The sequence below is a fragment of the Delphinapterus leucas genome, chromosome 9 (genome assembly GCF_059928025.1).
Source record: "Delphinapterus leucas isolate spDelLeu-1000000601 "Yukka" chromosome 9, BTC_Dleu_Yukka2, whole genome shotgun sequence".
Classification (NCBI taxonomy): Eukaryota; Metazoa; Chordata; class Mammalia; order Artiodactyla; family Monodontidae; genus Delphinapterus; species Delphinapterus leucas.
The window spans coordinates 105819747-105835251 of NC_143137.1; the positions used below are offsets into that span (position 1 = coordinate 105819747).

Sequence of the window (15505 nt, forward strand, 5' to 3'; positions counted from 1 at the left end):
CAGGATTTTCAGTTTTACTTTATATATGTGTTTTAATAAGAATAATTTTTAATCTAAAATCTGGCCATTTAATTTCCCTGCTTCATCAAAAAGATTACATTTTAATATAAAGTTTGGGATTCAATATATAAGTGAGAACATGGAAAACAATAAAGTGTGATGCCCCCAAATTGTGTTTTTTCAAATAAACAGACAATAATGCTGTTAAATTCTGAAGTGACCCAGAATTTAAATGGTGCAGAGTGTTTTTTCATTAAGATTGAAATCACTATGATCAATCTAATAACTAATAAGACCAAAGTTAAAATTTTACATATTCCATTCCATTTCTAAAATATTTGTTAGAAATTCTAATTCTAAAGTTTTGGCTGAAGTAAATTTACAAAATAGGAAAGAGCTTTAATTAAGATAAAGTGTATTAATTCCAATATATGATTGCTAGCAGTTCTGGCTGTTGACCTAAACAAAAAGGTAAAATGAGGCAAGTTCAAAATTGTCAAAACAAAAATGTGTTTATTTGGGAATAGCGGAGGAATTGTAATTCAGGACATGTAAATAGCAAGATACAGGTGAGTCAGCTGAGGGTTTGGGGTAGGCTGTAAATATGTGCAGAGAACGTAAAGAGGGGAGAGTTAAATGAGAGTTGGTTGAAATAAAAAAAAAATGGAGAACTGCTTTGAAAATTCCCCGAGCAGACAAAACCAGTCCAGTCACACAAACAAAGCTCAATTCAGCTTATTTTCTGAGACCAACCTGACTGGGTCATCTCATGCCTCTGGTAAGCATAAGCAAAGTTTCTCAAGGTTGATATAGGGTAATCCCTGACCAACTGACCAAGTCCCTGTCATTTAACAAAGTTAGGTAATCAGGTAATCCCTGACCAACTCCCTATCATTTAAGAAAGTTCCAATATTATCAGTTTTCTGTAAATCAAGCATTTACAGGAAGTCAATCTCTCTGTCCTTAAGGTTTGTTTTCCTGAGGGTACATGTGTGAGACTTTCCATTTTGTATTCTCTGGTTCCATTCCTTCACATTTTCCCCTTTTGTTCAAGATCTTTTGTGAAAAGCATCTCTGATCAAGTATCATTCAGCTGTTAATTTTTGTCAAAGGTATAGTTTTTTATAGGTGGATTGCATTATATGTCCCATAGATCTGAGGAGAGCTGTCCGCAGGTATTTTTCTCATGAAGCTGAGGAGCATCATGCTCAGGTGTCTTGTCCCACAGAGGAGGAAAATGATGGGGAGTTTTATTGGCTTCATTGGAAAGGATTGAAAAAAGAAGAATCTCAGTTATGTCTTTCTATGGTGGATGGTTTAGTTTCCATGGTCAGTCGAGTTTCAGGAAAAGCCTTTGAAAGGAAAAGAATTTAAATTTGTAAATACATTTGTGAGGAAGGTATTTGTTTACTATTACAAAATAGTGGAAATAAACTGATAACCAGAAGCCCAATGATAGCTATTGATTGAAATATGCTTCTCAACCAGTTTCCCTAACTGTTTATGTTTAATAGATCAAAAATGTCCCAAGGTTCAGGAGCTTGGCCAACTTCTGCTTGGTATTGTCCTTTGTTATTTTTAGATCTTGTGTTATTTTCCTGACCTACTGACAAATAAAATTCTTGGTGAAGTAGGGCACAAGTTCCCCCTTGCTGAGCAATGAGGAGATATTCAGTCTCTGAGGTTTTTTAGTACTGCTTTTGAAAGGCTATTTATTTGAGTTTGTTGATATTTAAAAGCTTGGACAGAAGAATTGAAAGTGGTAGACATAACTATAAAAGGATTGTGAATTCGTTTTTCAAATTCTGCTGTTCCAACCTAAGGGAAAAGTTTTTGGTGAATGCATGCCCAAGCCCTTTCTATCTACTATATTGTTATTTGTAGTCATTCACCCAAACTATAACCTTCCCAGCTGTGATGTATCTTTTTAAGTTAATAAGAGAAAAATCCCAGATTAGGTATATAAGAAGTAGAAGGAAGAGTTTTTCTAATTTTGGAATCATGGGTGAGGGCAACAATCACACAGTGTACCTTCCAATTAAGAGGAAGGATAGAGTATACATTTTTTTCCACATGAAAAAAAATGCCCTATGTCTTGTAAGGATAAGGCATAATTGGGTCCCTTTGCTTAGATTCCTTTTCCTGGAATGAAAGAAGGCGTCTCATGATCATAAATATACTTATTATACAGAGCACATGATAATCTGGTCCATTCACATTATGAGAATGTTTATTTGAGCACCTTAGATTTCTATAGATCTGAAGTAACAAGTGAACTGATCTAGTATAAGTAAGATTTTGGTGGAGGTCTGGAAGATCTTTAGGGGAGAAGCAAGTTTAATTAAGATTCCACCATTCACCAGATTTTTGGTCAATTCCCAGTAACATACCATTGAGTGGGAGAACATCAGCTTCTCTTTTCCCAGTATTATTATTGTTTTCATTTCCATTATGGAGTTACATTAAGGGAGGAGATGATATAAGCTTGTATGTTCCAATGGGGAGTGAATTCATGTTCCCAAAGATATATAAAATATTACAGTTACAATTTTTCAGTGGGAGATACCCTAGAGTTTTGCCATGCTCATCATTGTTTTTGAAACATAAAGAAAAGCTTGGGATAAGAGTCCAGACCTGAGTGAGGGGCATTCCTTTACAAGTTGGGGGTACCCAATGGAAAGCCGTAATATCTGGTGCCAATCTTCTGGAAGGGAGGACACGTGCGGTTTCAAAGCTACCAAAGGAAAATCCTACATCTTTACCACATGTCTTACTGTCCTTCTAAAGACAGAAGCTAGGCCACCAGTCCATGTTCATCATGAGTATTGCTTGCTCTGGCACAAATCTAACAATCAGTAAGTTTATTAGAATCAGAGAATTTTTGTAAGGTGTGGATAAAAGGATGTGCTAAAGCTAAAGGGCAGTAGGAAAACAAGGGAAAGAACAATTGAAGGCCTGAATGACATGATTTAACCAGATATAGAGTGAGAAGAAAAAAAAATGTAAGTTATGCAGGCCTGGTCCATATATCTTAGGTAAGCTGTCTACTTCACATGCCATCTACTTCAGTCCCTAGAAATTTTCAGCTTTAGGTCACAAGTTAGTATACATGTCTCTTCAGATTTGGGGGCTTCTTTAGTTGTGACACATGAATCCTTGAAGTTTGGCTGCACCAGGATTAGTTAATATCACCTAAGGCAGGGTCCCTTCCAGCAAGGTTAAAGAAGAGTCTTTTTGGAAATGTCTTTTCTGACAGATGAAACCTCTGGGCTGTAAGGTGTGATGTTTGACATCTTTGTCTCCTGGAAGTGCACTGTGGAAAGATTGTTCTATCAGAGCATGGTTATTTTCTATGGGCTTGATTAGGCCTTTGCAAAATTGAAAGATATCCTTCTTTATTAGCTGTGGGTCAAAAGAAGTGGGAGGCTAAGTGCATCAGCTGTCTTGTAATTATTTTAAAAGACATAAGTTTTTGCATCCTGAAGGAAGTAGTTCTAAGATTTAGAAGAACCAACAGTAATACTCTTGGCCAGGGTATTTGGAGGGTTTCAACTAATTCAGCTAACTGAATCTTAATAATTAGATCTGTATGCTTGGCCAGTCCTGAAGACTAAGCATGATAAGCACAATGAAGGTGCTACAGAACTGGCCAGACAATACAGACTTGTCAAAATATTTGATAAGTAAAGTGCATTCTCCAATCACTATGAAGTTCAAGGGGGGTTCCCCAACTAGAAGTAACCTTTTCTAATGGGATTTAGCTACAGAAGAAGTAGTCACATATCTTCATGAAAAACTTCAGTCCAATGTGAAAATATACAAACCATTAGCAGAACATTCATGAGTGGGGGTGATTGCATGAAATCCATTTCCCAAATCTTAGATGGTTCATTGGGTAAATGAAAATATCCAGGAATAGTTTGGATAGGTTTCCCTGGGTTAAATTTAGAACACATGGAACAAGCGAGATAAGCACTTTCTGCAGCCTTATCAATGTTTCCCCACCAATATTGATTCATGAACATTATCATTTTATCTGTAGGCCAATGATTTAATTTAGGTATGATAGTAATAGAAATGTTACATTTTCTAGAAGGACCAGTTTGTTACTGGGTCTGAACCAGAGTTTCTTTTCTTCATGTTACCAGCAGACCTTAGATCTCCAATTTTCTTTTTCTTCTTCAGGGGCCAGTTGTTGTATTTCCCTGGTGAATTCTCTTAGGTTGTCACTAGGGGAAGTAGTTTTCTGGACCATGAGAGAGGTTTGGTCTGTGGATCCTATAAGAGCAGCATTTTTGCGGAGATATCAGTGAGGTGCTTTACTTTGGATTCCAGAGAGAATGCCCAGGGACTTTAATAATAGCCAAAGCTGCATGCCAGAGTATGGCATCTCAACTTTGGGACATAAGGACCATTTTAAAATTTGTCTCCACTGGAAGTAAAGAAATCATGTTTCTATAACATTCCAAAATCATGGGCTACTCCAAAGGCATGACAAATACCAGTATAGACGTTTGCAATTTTACCTTCTGCTAGAATACATGCTTGAATAAAAGCGTATCATTCAGCTTGTTGGGCTGAAGTGGACAAAGGTAGGGGTGCAGCCACAAGGACCTCAAAAGGAGTTGATATTTCATATCCAGCACAATATTTGCCGTTTTCATTTTTCAAGTAAGAGCCATCAGTAAACCATGAGCAATCGACATTTGTCAAGTGGGTTTCTTATAACTCATTACAAGGGGTTGATAGGTGATTCATCAAACTCAAATAGATATGGGAGGTTTTGTCCATGGAAGGAGGAAAAGGAGTAACTGGATTGAGGTTGTTATGATGAATGAGAGTGACATGAAGGTTGGTTAGCAAGAGAATATTTTTTATACATTTTTATTGAAATATAAATGCTTTACAATGTTGTGTTAGTTTCTGCTGTACAACAAAGTGAATCAGCTATATGCATACATATATTCACATATACCCTCCCTCTTGAGCCTTCCCTCTACCCTCCCTATCTCACCCCTCTAGGTTTTCACAAAGCACTGAGCTGATCTCCCTGTGCTATGCAGCAGCTTCCCACTAGCTAGCTATTTTACATTTGGTAGTGTATATATGTCAACGTTACTTTCTCACTATGTTCCAGCCTCCCTTTTCCCCACTGCGTCCTCAAGTCCATTCTCAACGTCTGCATCTTTATTCCTGCCCTACCACTAGGTTCATCAGTACCGTTTTTCTAGATTCCATATATATGTGTTAGCATACAGTATTTGTTTTCCTCTTTCTGACTTACTTCACTCTGTATGACAGACACTAGGTCTATCCACCTCACTACAAATAACTCAATTTTGCTTTTTTTATGGCTGAGTAATATTTCATTGTATATATGTGCCACATTTTCTTTATCCATTCATCTGTCGATGGACATTTAGGTTGTTTCTATGTCCTGGCTATTGTAAATAGGGCTGCAATGAACACTGTGCTACATGTATCTTTTTGAATTACAGTTTTCTCAGGATATATGCCCAGTAGTGGGATTCCTGGGTCATATGGTAGTTCTATTTTTAGTTTTTTTAAAGAACCTCCATACTGTTCTCCATAGTGGCTATAACAATTTATATTCCCACCAACAGGGCAGGAGGGTTCCTATTTCTCCATACCCTCTCCAGCATTGTTTGTAGGTTGTTTGTAGATTTTCTGATGATGGCCATTCTGACCAGTGTGAGATGATACCTCATTATAGTTTTGATTTGCATTTCTCTGATGTTGATCATCTTTTCATGCGTTTGTTGGCCATCTGTATGTCTTCTTTGGAGAAATGTCTATATAGGTCTTCTGCCCATTTTTGGATTGGGTTTTTTGTCTTTTTGATATTGAGCTGCATGAGCTGCTTGTGTATTTTGGAGATTAATCCTTTGTCAGTTGCTTCATTTGCAAATATTTTTCCCATTCTAGGGTTGCCTTTTTGTCTTGTTTATGTTTTCCTTTGCTGTGCAAAAGCTTTTAAGTTTCACTAGGTCCGATTTGTTTATTTTTGTTTTTATTTCCATTTCTCTAGGAGGTGGGTCAAAAGGATCTTGTTGTGATTCATGTCATAGAGTGTTCTGTCTATGTTTTCCTCTAAGTTTTATAGTGTCTGGCTTTACATTTAGATCTTTAATCCATTTTGAGTTTACTTTTGTGTATGGTGTTAGGGAGTGTTCTAATTTCATTCTTTAACATGTGGCTGTCTGGTTTTCCCAGCATCAATTATTGAAGAGGCTGTCTTTTCTCCATTGTATATTCTTGCCTCCTTTGTCAAAGATAAGGTGGCCATGAGTGCATGGGTTTATCTCTGGGGTTTCTATCCTGTTCCATTGATCTATATTTCTGTTTTTGTGCCAGCACCATACTGTCTTGATTACTGTAGCTTTGTAGTATAGTCTGAAGTCAAGGAGCCTGATTCCTCCAGCTCCATTTATCTTTCTCAAGATTGCTTTGGCTATTCGGGGTCTTTTGTGTTTCCATACAAATTGTAAAATATTTTGCTCTAGTTCTGTGAAAAATGCCAGTGGTAATTTGATTGGGATTGCATTGAATCTGTCGATTGCTTTGTGTAGTATAGTCATTTTCACAATGTTGATTCTTCCAATCCAAGAACATGGTATATCTCTCCATCTGTTTGTATCATCTTTGATTTCTGTCATTAATGTCTTATAGTGTTCTGCATACAGTCTTCTGCTCCTTAGGTAGGTTTATTCCTAGGTATTTTATTCTTTTTGTTGCAGTGGTAAATGGGAGTGTTTACTTAATTTCTCTTCCTGATTTTTCATTGTTAGTATATAGGAATGCCAGAGATTTCTGTGCATTAATTTTGTATCCTGCTACCTTACCAAATTCATTGATGAGCTCTAGTAGTTTTCTGGTGGCATCTTTAGGATTCTCTATGTATAGTATCATGTCATCTGCAAACAGTGACACTTTTACTTCTTCTTTTCCAGGTTGGATTCCTTTTATTTCTTTTTCTTTTCTGATTGCTGTGGCTAAAATTTCCAAAACTATGTTGAATAATAGTGGTGAGAGTGGGCAACCTTTTCTTGTTCCTGATCTTACAGGAAATGCTTTTAGTTTTTCACCATTGAAAGTGATGTTGGATGTGGGTTTGTCATATATGGCCTTTATTATGTTGAGGTAGGTTCCCTCTATACCCACTTTCTGGAGAGTTTTTATCATAAATGGGTGTTGAATTTTATCGAAAGCTTTTTCTGCATCTATTGAGGTGATCATATGGTTTTTATCCTTCAGTTTGTTAACTTTGTGTATCACATTGATTGATTTGCCTGTATTGAAGAATACTTGTCTTCCTGGGATACACCCCACTTGATCATGGTGAATGATCATTTTAATGTGTTGTCGGATTCTGTTTGCTAGTATTTTGTTGAGGACTTTTTCATCTATATTCATCAGTTATACTGGCCTGTCATTTTCTTTTTTTTGACATCTTTGTCTGGTTTTGGTGTCAGGGTGATGGTGGCCTCTAGAATGAGTCTGGGAGTGTTACTCCTTCTATTATATTTTGGAAGAGTTTGAGAAGGATAGGTGTTAGCTCTTCTCTAAATGTTTGATAGAATTAGCCTGTGAAGGCTTCTGGCCCTGGGTTTTCGTTTGTTGGAAGATTTTTAATCACAGTTTCAATTTCACTGCTTGTGGCTGGTTTGTTCATATTTTCTATTTCTTCCTGGCTCAGTCTTGGAAGGTTGTACTTTTCTTAGAATTTGTCCATTTCTTCCAGTTGTCCATTTTATTAGCATATAGTTGCTTGTAGTAGTCTCTCATGATCCTTTGTATTTCTTCAGTGTTAGTTGTTACTTCTCCTTTTTTGTTTCTAGTTCTGTTGATTTGTGTCTTTCCCTTTTTTTTCCTGATTAGTCTGGATAATAGTTTATCAGTTTTGTTTATCTTTTCAAATTAGTCTATAGTTTTATTGATCATTGCCATTGTTTCCTTCATTTCTTTCACAGTTATTTCTGATCTGATCTTTATGATTTCTTTCCTTCTGCTAACTTTGGGGTATTTTTTTTCCTTCTTTCTCTGATTGCTTTAGGTGTAAGGTTAGGTTGTTTATTTGAGATTTTTCTTGCTTCTTGAGGTAGGATTGTATTGCTATAAACTTCCCTCTTAGAAATGTTTTTGCTGCATCTCACAGATTTTGGGTCATCCTGTTTCCATTGTCATTTTTTTCTAGGTATTTTTTGATTTCATCTTTGATTCCTTAAGTGATCTCTTGGTTATTGAGTAGTGTGTTGTTTAGCCTCCATGTGTTTGTGTTTTTTACACATTTTTTCCTGTAATTTATATCTAGTCTCATAGCGTTGTGGTCAGAAAAGATGCTTGATATGATTTCAATTTTTTAAAATTTACCTAGGCTTAACTTGTGACCCAAGGTGTGAACTATCCTGGTGAATGTTCCATGTGCACTTGAGAAGAAAGTGTATTCTGTTGTTTTGGGATGAAATGTCCTATAAGTATGAGTTAAGTCCATCTGGTCTAATGTGTCACTTAAAGCTTGCGTTTCCTTATTTATTTTCTGTTTGGATGATATGTCCATTGGTGTGAGTGGGGTGTTAAGGTTCCATACTATTATCATGTTACTGTCAACTTCCCCTTTTATGGCTGTTAGCATTTGCCTTATGTATTCAGGTGCTTCTATATTGGGTGCATAAATATTTACAATTGTTATTTATTTCTTCTTCTTGGATTGATCACTTGATCAATATGTAGTATCCTTCATTATCTCTTGTAATAGTCTTTATTTTAAAGTCTATTTTGTCTGATTTGTGTATTGCTACTCCAGCTTTCTTTTGAGGTCCATTTGCATGGAATATCTTTTTCCATCCCCTCATTTTCAGTCTGTATGTGTCCCTAGGTCGGAAGTGGGTCTCTTGCAGACAGAATATATACAGGTCTTGTTTTTGTATCCATTTAGCTAGTCTGTGTCTTTTGGTTGGAGCATTTAATCCATTCACATTTAAGGTAATTATCTATATGTATGTTCCTATTACCATTTTCGTAATTGTTTTGGGTTTGTTTTTGTAGGTCCTTTTCTTCTCTCATGTTTCCTGCTTAGAGAAGTTCCTTTAGCATTTGTTGTAGAACTCGTTTGATGGGGCTGAATTCTCTTAGCTTCTGTTTCTCTGTAAAGTTTTTAATTTCTCCATTGAATCTGAATGAGATCCTTGCTGGTTAGAGTAATCTTGGTTGTAGCTTTTTCTCTTTTGTCATTTAAAATATATCCTGCCACTCCCATCTGACCTGCAGAGTTTCTGCTGCAAAATCAGCTGATAACCTTATGGGGATTCCTTTGTATGTTTTTAATTGCTTTTCCCTTGCTGCTTTTAATGTTTTTTCTTTGCATTTAATTTTGGACAGTTTGATTAGTATGTGTCTTGGTGTGCTTCTCCTTGTGTTTACCGTGTACGGGAATATGTGCTAATGTTTTTTCTTTGCATTTAATTTTTGATAGTTTGATTAATATGTGTCTTGGTGTGCTTCTCCTTGTCTTTACCGTGTACGGGAATGTGTGCTTCCTGGACTTGGGTGGCTATTTTCTTTTCATGTTTGGGAAGTTTTCGACTATAAGCTCTTCAAATATTTTCTCAGACCCTTGCTTTTTCTCTTCTTCTGGGACCCCTATAATTCGAATGTGGGTGCATTTAATGTTATCTCAGAGGTCTCTGAGACTGTCCTCAATTCTGTTTTGTTTTAATTGGAGTAAAATTGCTTTACAATTTTGTGTTAGTTTCTGCTGTACAATGAAGTGAATCAGCTATACGTATACCTATATCCACTCCCTCTTGGACCACCCTTCTCCCCTCCCCCCACCCATCTAGGTCATCACAGAGCACTGATCTGAGCTCCCTGTGCTCTACAGCAGGTTTCCACTAGCTATCTATTTTACATATGGTCGTGTATTTATGTCAAACCTAATCTCCCAGTTCGTCCCATCCTCTCCTTCCCCTACTGTGTCTACATGTCCGTCCTCTTCCTCTACATCTCTATTCCTGCCCTACAAATAGGTTCATCTGTACCCAGCAATCCCATTACTGGGCATATACCCTGAGAAAACCATAATTCAAAAGGACACATGTATTCCAGTGTTCATTGCAGCACTATTTACAATAGCCAGGACATGGAAACAACCTAAATGTCCAATGATAGATGTCCTCGATTCTTTTCATTCTTTTTTCTTTATTCAGCTTCACAGCAGTTATTTCTACCATTCTATCTTTCAGCTCACTTATCCATTCTTCTGCCTCAGTTAGTCTCCCATTGATTCCTTCTAGAGAATTTTTAATTTCATTTATTGTGTTGTTCAACAGTGTTTGTTTGTTCTTTAGATTTTCTAGGTCCTTGTTAAATGTCTCTTGTACTTTCTCCATTCTCTTTCCGAGATTTTGGATCATCTTTATTATCATTACTCTGGATTCTTTTTCAGGTAGACTGCCTATCTCCTCTTCATTTGTTTGGTCTGGTGGGTTTTTACCTTGCTCTTTCATCTGCTGTATATTTCTCTGTCTTCTCATTTTGTTTAATATACTGTGTTTGGGGTCTCCTTTCTGCAGGCTGCAGGATTGTAGTGCCTTTTACTTCTGTTGTCTGTCCCCACTGGCTTGTGTAGGCTTCCTGGTTGGGGGCACTGGTGCCTGCGTTCTGTGAGTGGAGGTAGATCTTGTTCTTCTGATGGGCAGGGCTGCTTCTAGTGGTGTGCTTTATGGTGTCTGTGAGCTTAGTATTACTTTAGGCAGGCTGTCTGGTAATGGGTGGGGTTGTGTTGCTGTCTTGCTAGTTGTTTGTCATGAGGCATCCAGCACTGGAGCTTGCTGGCCATTGGGTGGAGCCAGGTCTTTGTGTTAAGATGGAGACTGCTGGGCGAGCTCTCACCGATTAATATTCCATGGGGCTGGGAGTTCTCTGGTGGTCCAAAATCCTGAACTCAGCTCTCCCTCCTTGGAAGCTCAGGCCAAACCCCCGGCTGGAGCACCAAGACCCTACAAGCCACATGGTGTGGAAGAAAAGAAAGAAGAAAACAAACAAACAAAAAATCCAAACAAACGAACACACAAAACCCCAAGACAAGTGGTAAAAGCAAAACTAAACATACAAATTACACAAAGAAACATACACACACGCACTCACAAAAAGAAAAGAAAGCAAAAACAAAGAAGAGAGCAACCAAATCAATAAACAAACCCAAAAATGAAAACAAACACTAAAAACTACAAAACACATAAAACCAGAAACACATCAAATGCAGAAAGCAAACTAAAAAAAGGCAATGAAAGCATAAAACTAACCCACAAAAATCAAAAAAATGCAAAGATGAAAGATGAAAACAAAAGGAAAAAATATAAAACAACAAAGTAGTAAAGTAAAAATAGAAAACTGTAAAATGTAGTTAAAAATAAAATGAAAACAAAGCAAAAGAAAGGAAAAAACAAACAAGGAGAAAACAGTGTAATGAAAAATTACAATAGAAACAGGAAAAAAATAGAATAAAAATATATTAAAATAAAAGCATAAAAAAGAAAAAGTAAAAAATTAAAATTAAAAGAATAATAAAAAAAGAACAACTGAACAACAACAACAAAAAGAGTAGTGATATTTTCCTGTGGCCTTAGCTGTCAGCGTCCTTGCCCCCATAGTGAGCCACAGCCAATCCCTGCCTCCACAGGAAGTCCTCCAGTACTTCTAGGTAGGTGTCTGGACCTACTGTGGGCACTGTGGGGCAAGCTCAGACTGATCTGACCTTACTCCCTCATGTACTTATCCCCAAAGCCCACAGCCTCAATTGTGGGAAAACATGCTGTCTATTCAGGTATTCTACAGATGCAGGGTTTGCCAAGCCGATTGCAGGGATTTAATCCACTGCTTCTGCAGCTGCACGGGGAGATTTCCCTTTCTCTTCTTTGGTTGCACAGCCCCTGGGGTTTAGCTTTGGTTTTGGCCCCACCTCTGGGAGTGGGCCACCCTCAGACATCTGTTCCCTGCACAGGAAAAAGGGTGCGAAAGCAGCAGATTAGGGCTCACTTGCTCACTCAGGCTGGGGAAAGGGAAGGATATGGCAATCACAATCAGGACGTGAGGCCAGAATGAAGCTGCAGAGGCCAGAATGAAGCTGCAAGAGCCTGAGCTGTGCTGTGCGTTCTCCTGGGGAAGTTGGCCCCAATCGCAGCACCCTCGGCAGTGGTGGACTCCACAGGCTGCTGGGAAGGTGTGGGCAGTGACCTGCCTTGCACACAGGACTCTTGGTAGCAGCGGTGGACAGCAGCCTCTGGGGTCAGATATAACAGCCATGGCTTGTGCTTGTGCTCACGTAGGTGTTGCCCTGCTGTCTGTGAATGTGTGAAGCAGGAAGCTCCTATGGCGGGCCGCTCCTCAAGCACCCTGCAACAAAAGTCTCTCTGGCAGGCCCAGCTTTTTCCCAGACTCTCTGTCAACTAGCTCTGGCACACTAGCCGCCCCCCGGCTGTCCTCATGCAGTCAACCCCAGTCCTCTCCCTGGGTTCTGACCTCTGAAGACCAAGCCTCAGCACCCAGCGCCCACTCGCCCCGGAGAGTGAGCAGACAAGCATCTCAGGCTGGCGAGTGCTTGTCTGTACCGATTCTCTGTGTGGGAATCTCTCCGCTCTGCCTCTGCACCTCTGTTGCTGCCCTCTATTCTGAGGTTCCAGAGCTACCCCGTAGTCCCCGCCAGGGAATGGTCTTCCTAGTGTGTGGAAACTTTTCCTCCTTCACAGCTCCCTCCCAGAGGGGCAGGTCCCATCCCAATTCCTTTCCTTCTTCTTTTTTTCTTTTGCCCTACCAGTTACATGGGGATTTTCTTGCCTTTTTGGAAGTCTGAGGTTCCCTACCAGCATTCAGTAGTTGTTCTGTAGGCACTGTTCCACATGTAGATGTATTCTTGATGTATTTGTGGGGAGGAAGGTAGTTTCCACATCTTACTCCTCTGTCATCTTGCCGGTCCTGCAAGAGAATTTCATGAGAAGTAAGACAGCTAGCTGAAAAATGTTGGGAATGATATGAGCTCAAGAGAGCTTTGACAGCATGAGGTACAAAGATGGTCAAAGAGGATCTTAAGACTATTTCTTCAGTGGCTTTTACCAGAAAGGCAGTAGCAGGTGTAGCCCTAAGGCATAAGCATAACATTGGGTCATGGGATCTAAATGTTGGCTGTAATAACCTAGATGTTGTGGTAGCCCCCATGTTCTGAGTAAGTACTCTGAGGGTATTACCCTCTTTTTCATAAACAAAAAGAAAAAAGGGTAGTTTATAGTTTGTATATCCAAGGGCAAGAGGATTTATTAAGCTTTCCTTTAATCTTGGTTTTTCCAGATAACAGGGTCAGGCTTAGTAGTTTTTAGTAAGATATACAAGCCTGGGCCATTAAAGAGAAGTTTGGAATCCAATTGTGACAATAACCAGCTAGCCCAAGAAAACCTGATAATTGACATTTGGTTTTAGATTTTGGGAAGCTCAAGATGCCATGAAACCTATCAGCATCTAGGTGTTATCCTTGTTCTGAGATTAAATATCCTAAATATTGGATAGAGCTGTAATGGTGAAATCTGTCTTCTTGTGAGGAGGCTTGACAGGGTGAGTAGAGAAGTAAATCATCTACATACCGTAGTATGGTAGAGCCTCCAGAAAATTTTGTATCATCGAGGTCAGCATTTAAATTTTGTGAGAAGTAAGAAGGACCTTTAGAAAAACTGTGGGCCATTTCTGTCCAGATATACTGTTGTCCTTCCAAGGTAAAAGCAAGAATATATTGGCCAGCCTCATCAACTATAATACTGAACAATGCCTTGCATAAATTGATCATGATGAAAAATTTGCTTTCAGTAGGGAATAATGTTAATAATGTATGGGGATAAGGAACAACAGGATGGTGAGGAATAACAATGTTATGTATTGCATGGAGATCTTGAACAAATCTTTATTCTTGACCATTACATTTTCTTATAGGTAAAACGGGCTTTACAAGGACTACTGCAAGGGATAATAAGTTCCTGTGCTTTATAGTCATCTATGATAAGTCTTATGCCCTGTAAATGTTCTTTGTTTATAGGGTATTGATTAATTTTGGAGAGAGGTTTTGAGGGATTGACTTGGATCTTAACATAGTGAAAAGCAATATGAATTCTATCTATGTCTGTGGAAGATTTTGCTCATAGACTAGGAGACACTAAATTTAATAACAGAGATGTACCTGAAATTTGTTCTTCTATGGCTTGTAAAGTACATGTGAGAGAGAAAAGGTTTGGATTTTCTTGGGGCTTAGATTCAAGGGACTTAAATTCAAGAGATTTTAACAAGATTTATTTCTCTCTTTCAAGAGAAAGAAATGGCAGCATGATACTTTTCTAGGAAATCTCATCCTAATAAATGAACAGGAGCCTAATCACTGAGGAAAAACAGGTGTTTATCTTTCAAAGGTCCCAAACAAGAGTATAGATTGAGAAATAAAGACACATTGTGGTTAATTTGAACTCCCCACTTTGATGGGACTGTTTATTTGTAGTAGGGTTGAGAACTGATAGAGTAGCTCCTGTGTCAATTGATATGTAAGGGATTTTTACCGGATCTGGAGAGTAGTTTCCCCAGTCTATTTAATGGTAGAATGGGAAAAGTCTATGTGATTTTTTGGAGTCCCATCACTGGGATGAGTTTGACCTTTGGGTCTTGGAAAGCTGTAATTGTCTAGACTTTTAAAAAAAATTTGTGGCAGTCTCTCTTCCAATGGCCAGGCTTTTTTTTTTTTTTAACCATAATGACAAAATCAGGAAGAGTCTGCTTGGGAGATTCCATCTGTTGAAGTCGGAGATGTAAAATTTTAGTTGCCCTTTTTCTGGAATCATCTTCTGGGGTGTGGGTTAACTGGTTAGCTACATTGACAAGTTCAGGGTGGACATTATTTTTCATTCTGTGTGGGTTCTCTTGACTAACAGAGATAGATCTCTGTTTTGACTAAAACATTGAATTAAAGGCCACCCTGCTAGATGCAATGTATATAGGGAGTCCATATTTTCTTTGAAAACAATCTGGATTCTGCTGTAGTAATCATGAATAGATTCAACAGGCTTTTGGGTGCATGCGTTAATTTTGTTCCCAGGTACTGGCTTATGGAAAGCCCTCAGGATGGCAAGATGTAGCCTTGGGGTATGGCAGGAGCTTGGTCATATAAAAGAGCTATTGGCTGACTGACTTGGAATTTCAAAGATTGTTTGGGGTTTTCCCAATAAGCAGTTTTCATTCAATGCTTGGCTTGACCTCCTCCAATAAGCATGTGGATTAACTGATAAAGATCGGAGAAATCAGGTTAAGTTTGAATTATAATACTGATTTGGCAAATCTATGAGGATCCCCAGTTACCTTGGGAAAATAGTTTACTATAGCTCCAAGTTCCGCTTTGGTCCATGGAACAAAATTAATTAATGGTTTAGAAGGATCCTCAGAAGACTTAATTTTTTTAAGA

General features: G+C 38.4%; 1 long non-coding RNA gene across 1 annotated transcript in view; it reads right to left on the bottom strand.

Moving 5' to 3' along the window:
* Positions 1-1614: 1614 nt before the first annotated feature.
* LOC149748475 (uncharacterized) overlaps positions 1615-15505 on the bottom strand; it is a 210882-nt gene continuing 196991 nt past the window's right edge. Inside the window, exon 3 of the long non-coding RNA XR_016394446.1 lies at positions 1615-12993. This is a non-coding gene — a long non-coding RNA (uncharacterized LOC149748475). The remainder of the gene's footprint in view (positions 12994-15505) is intronic.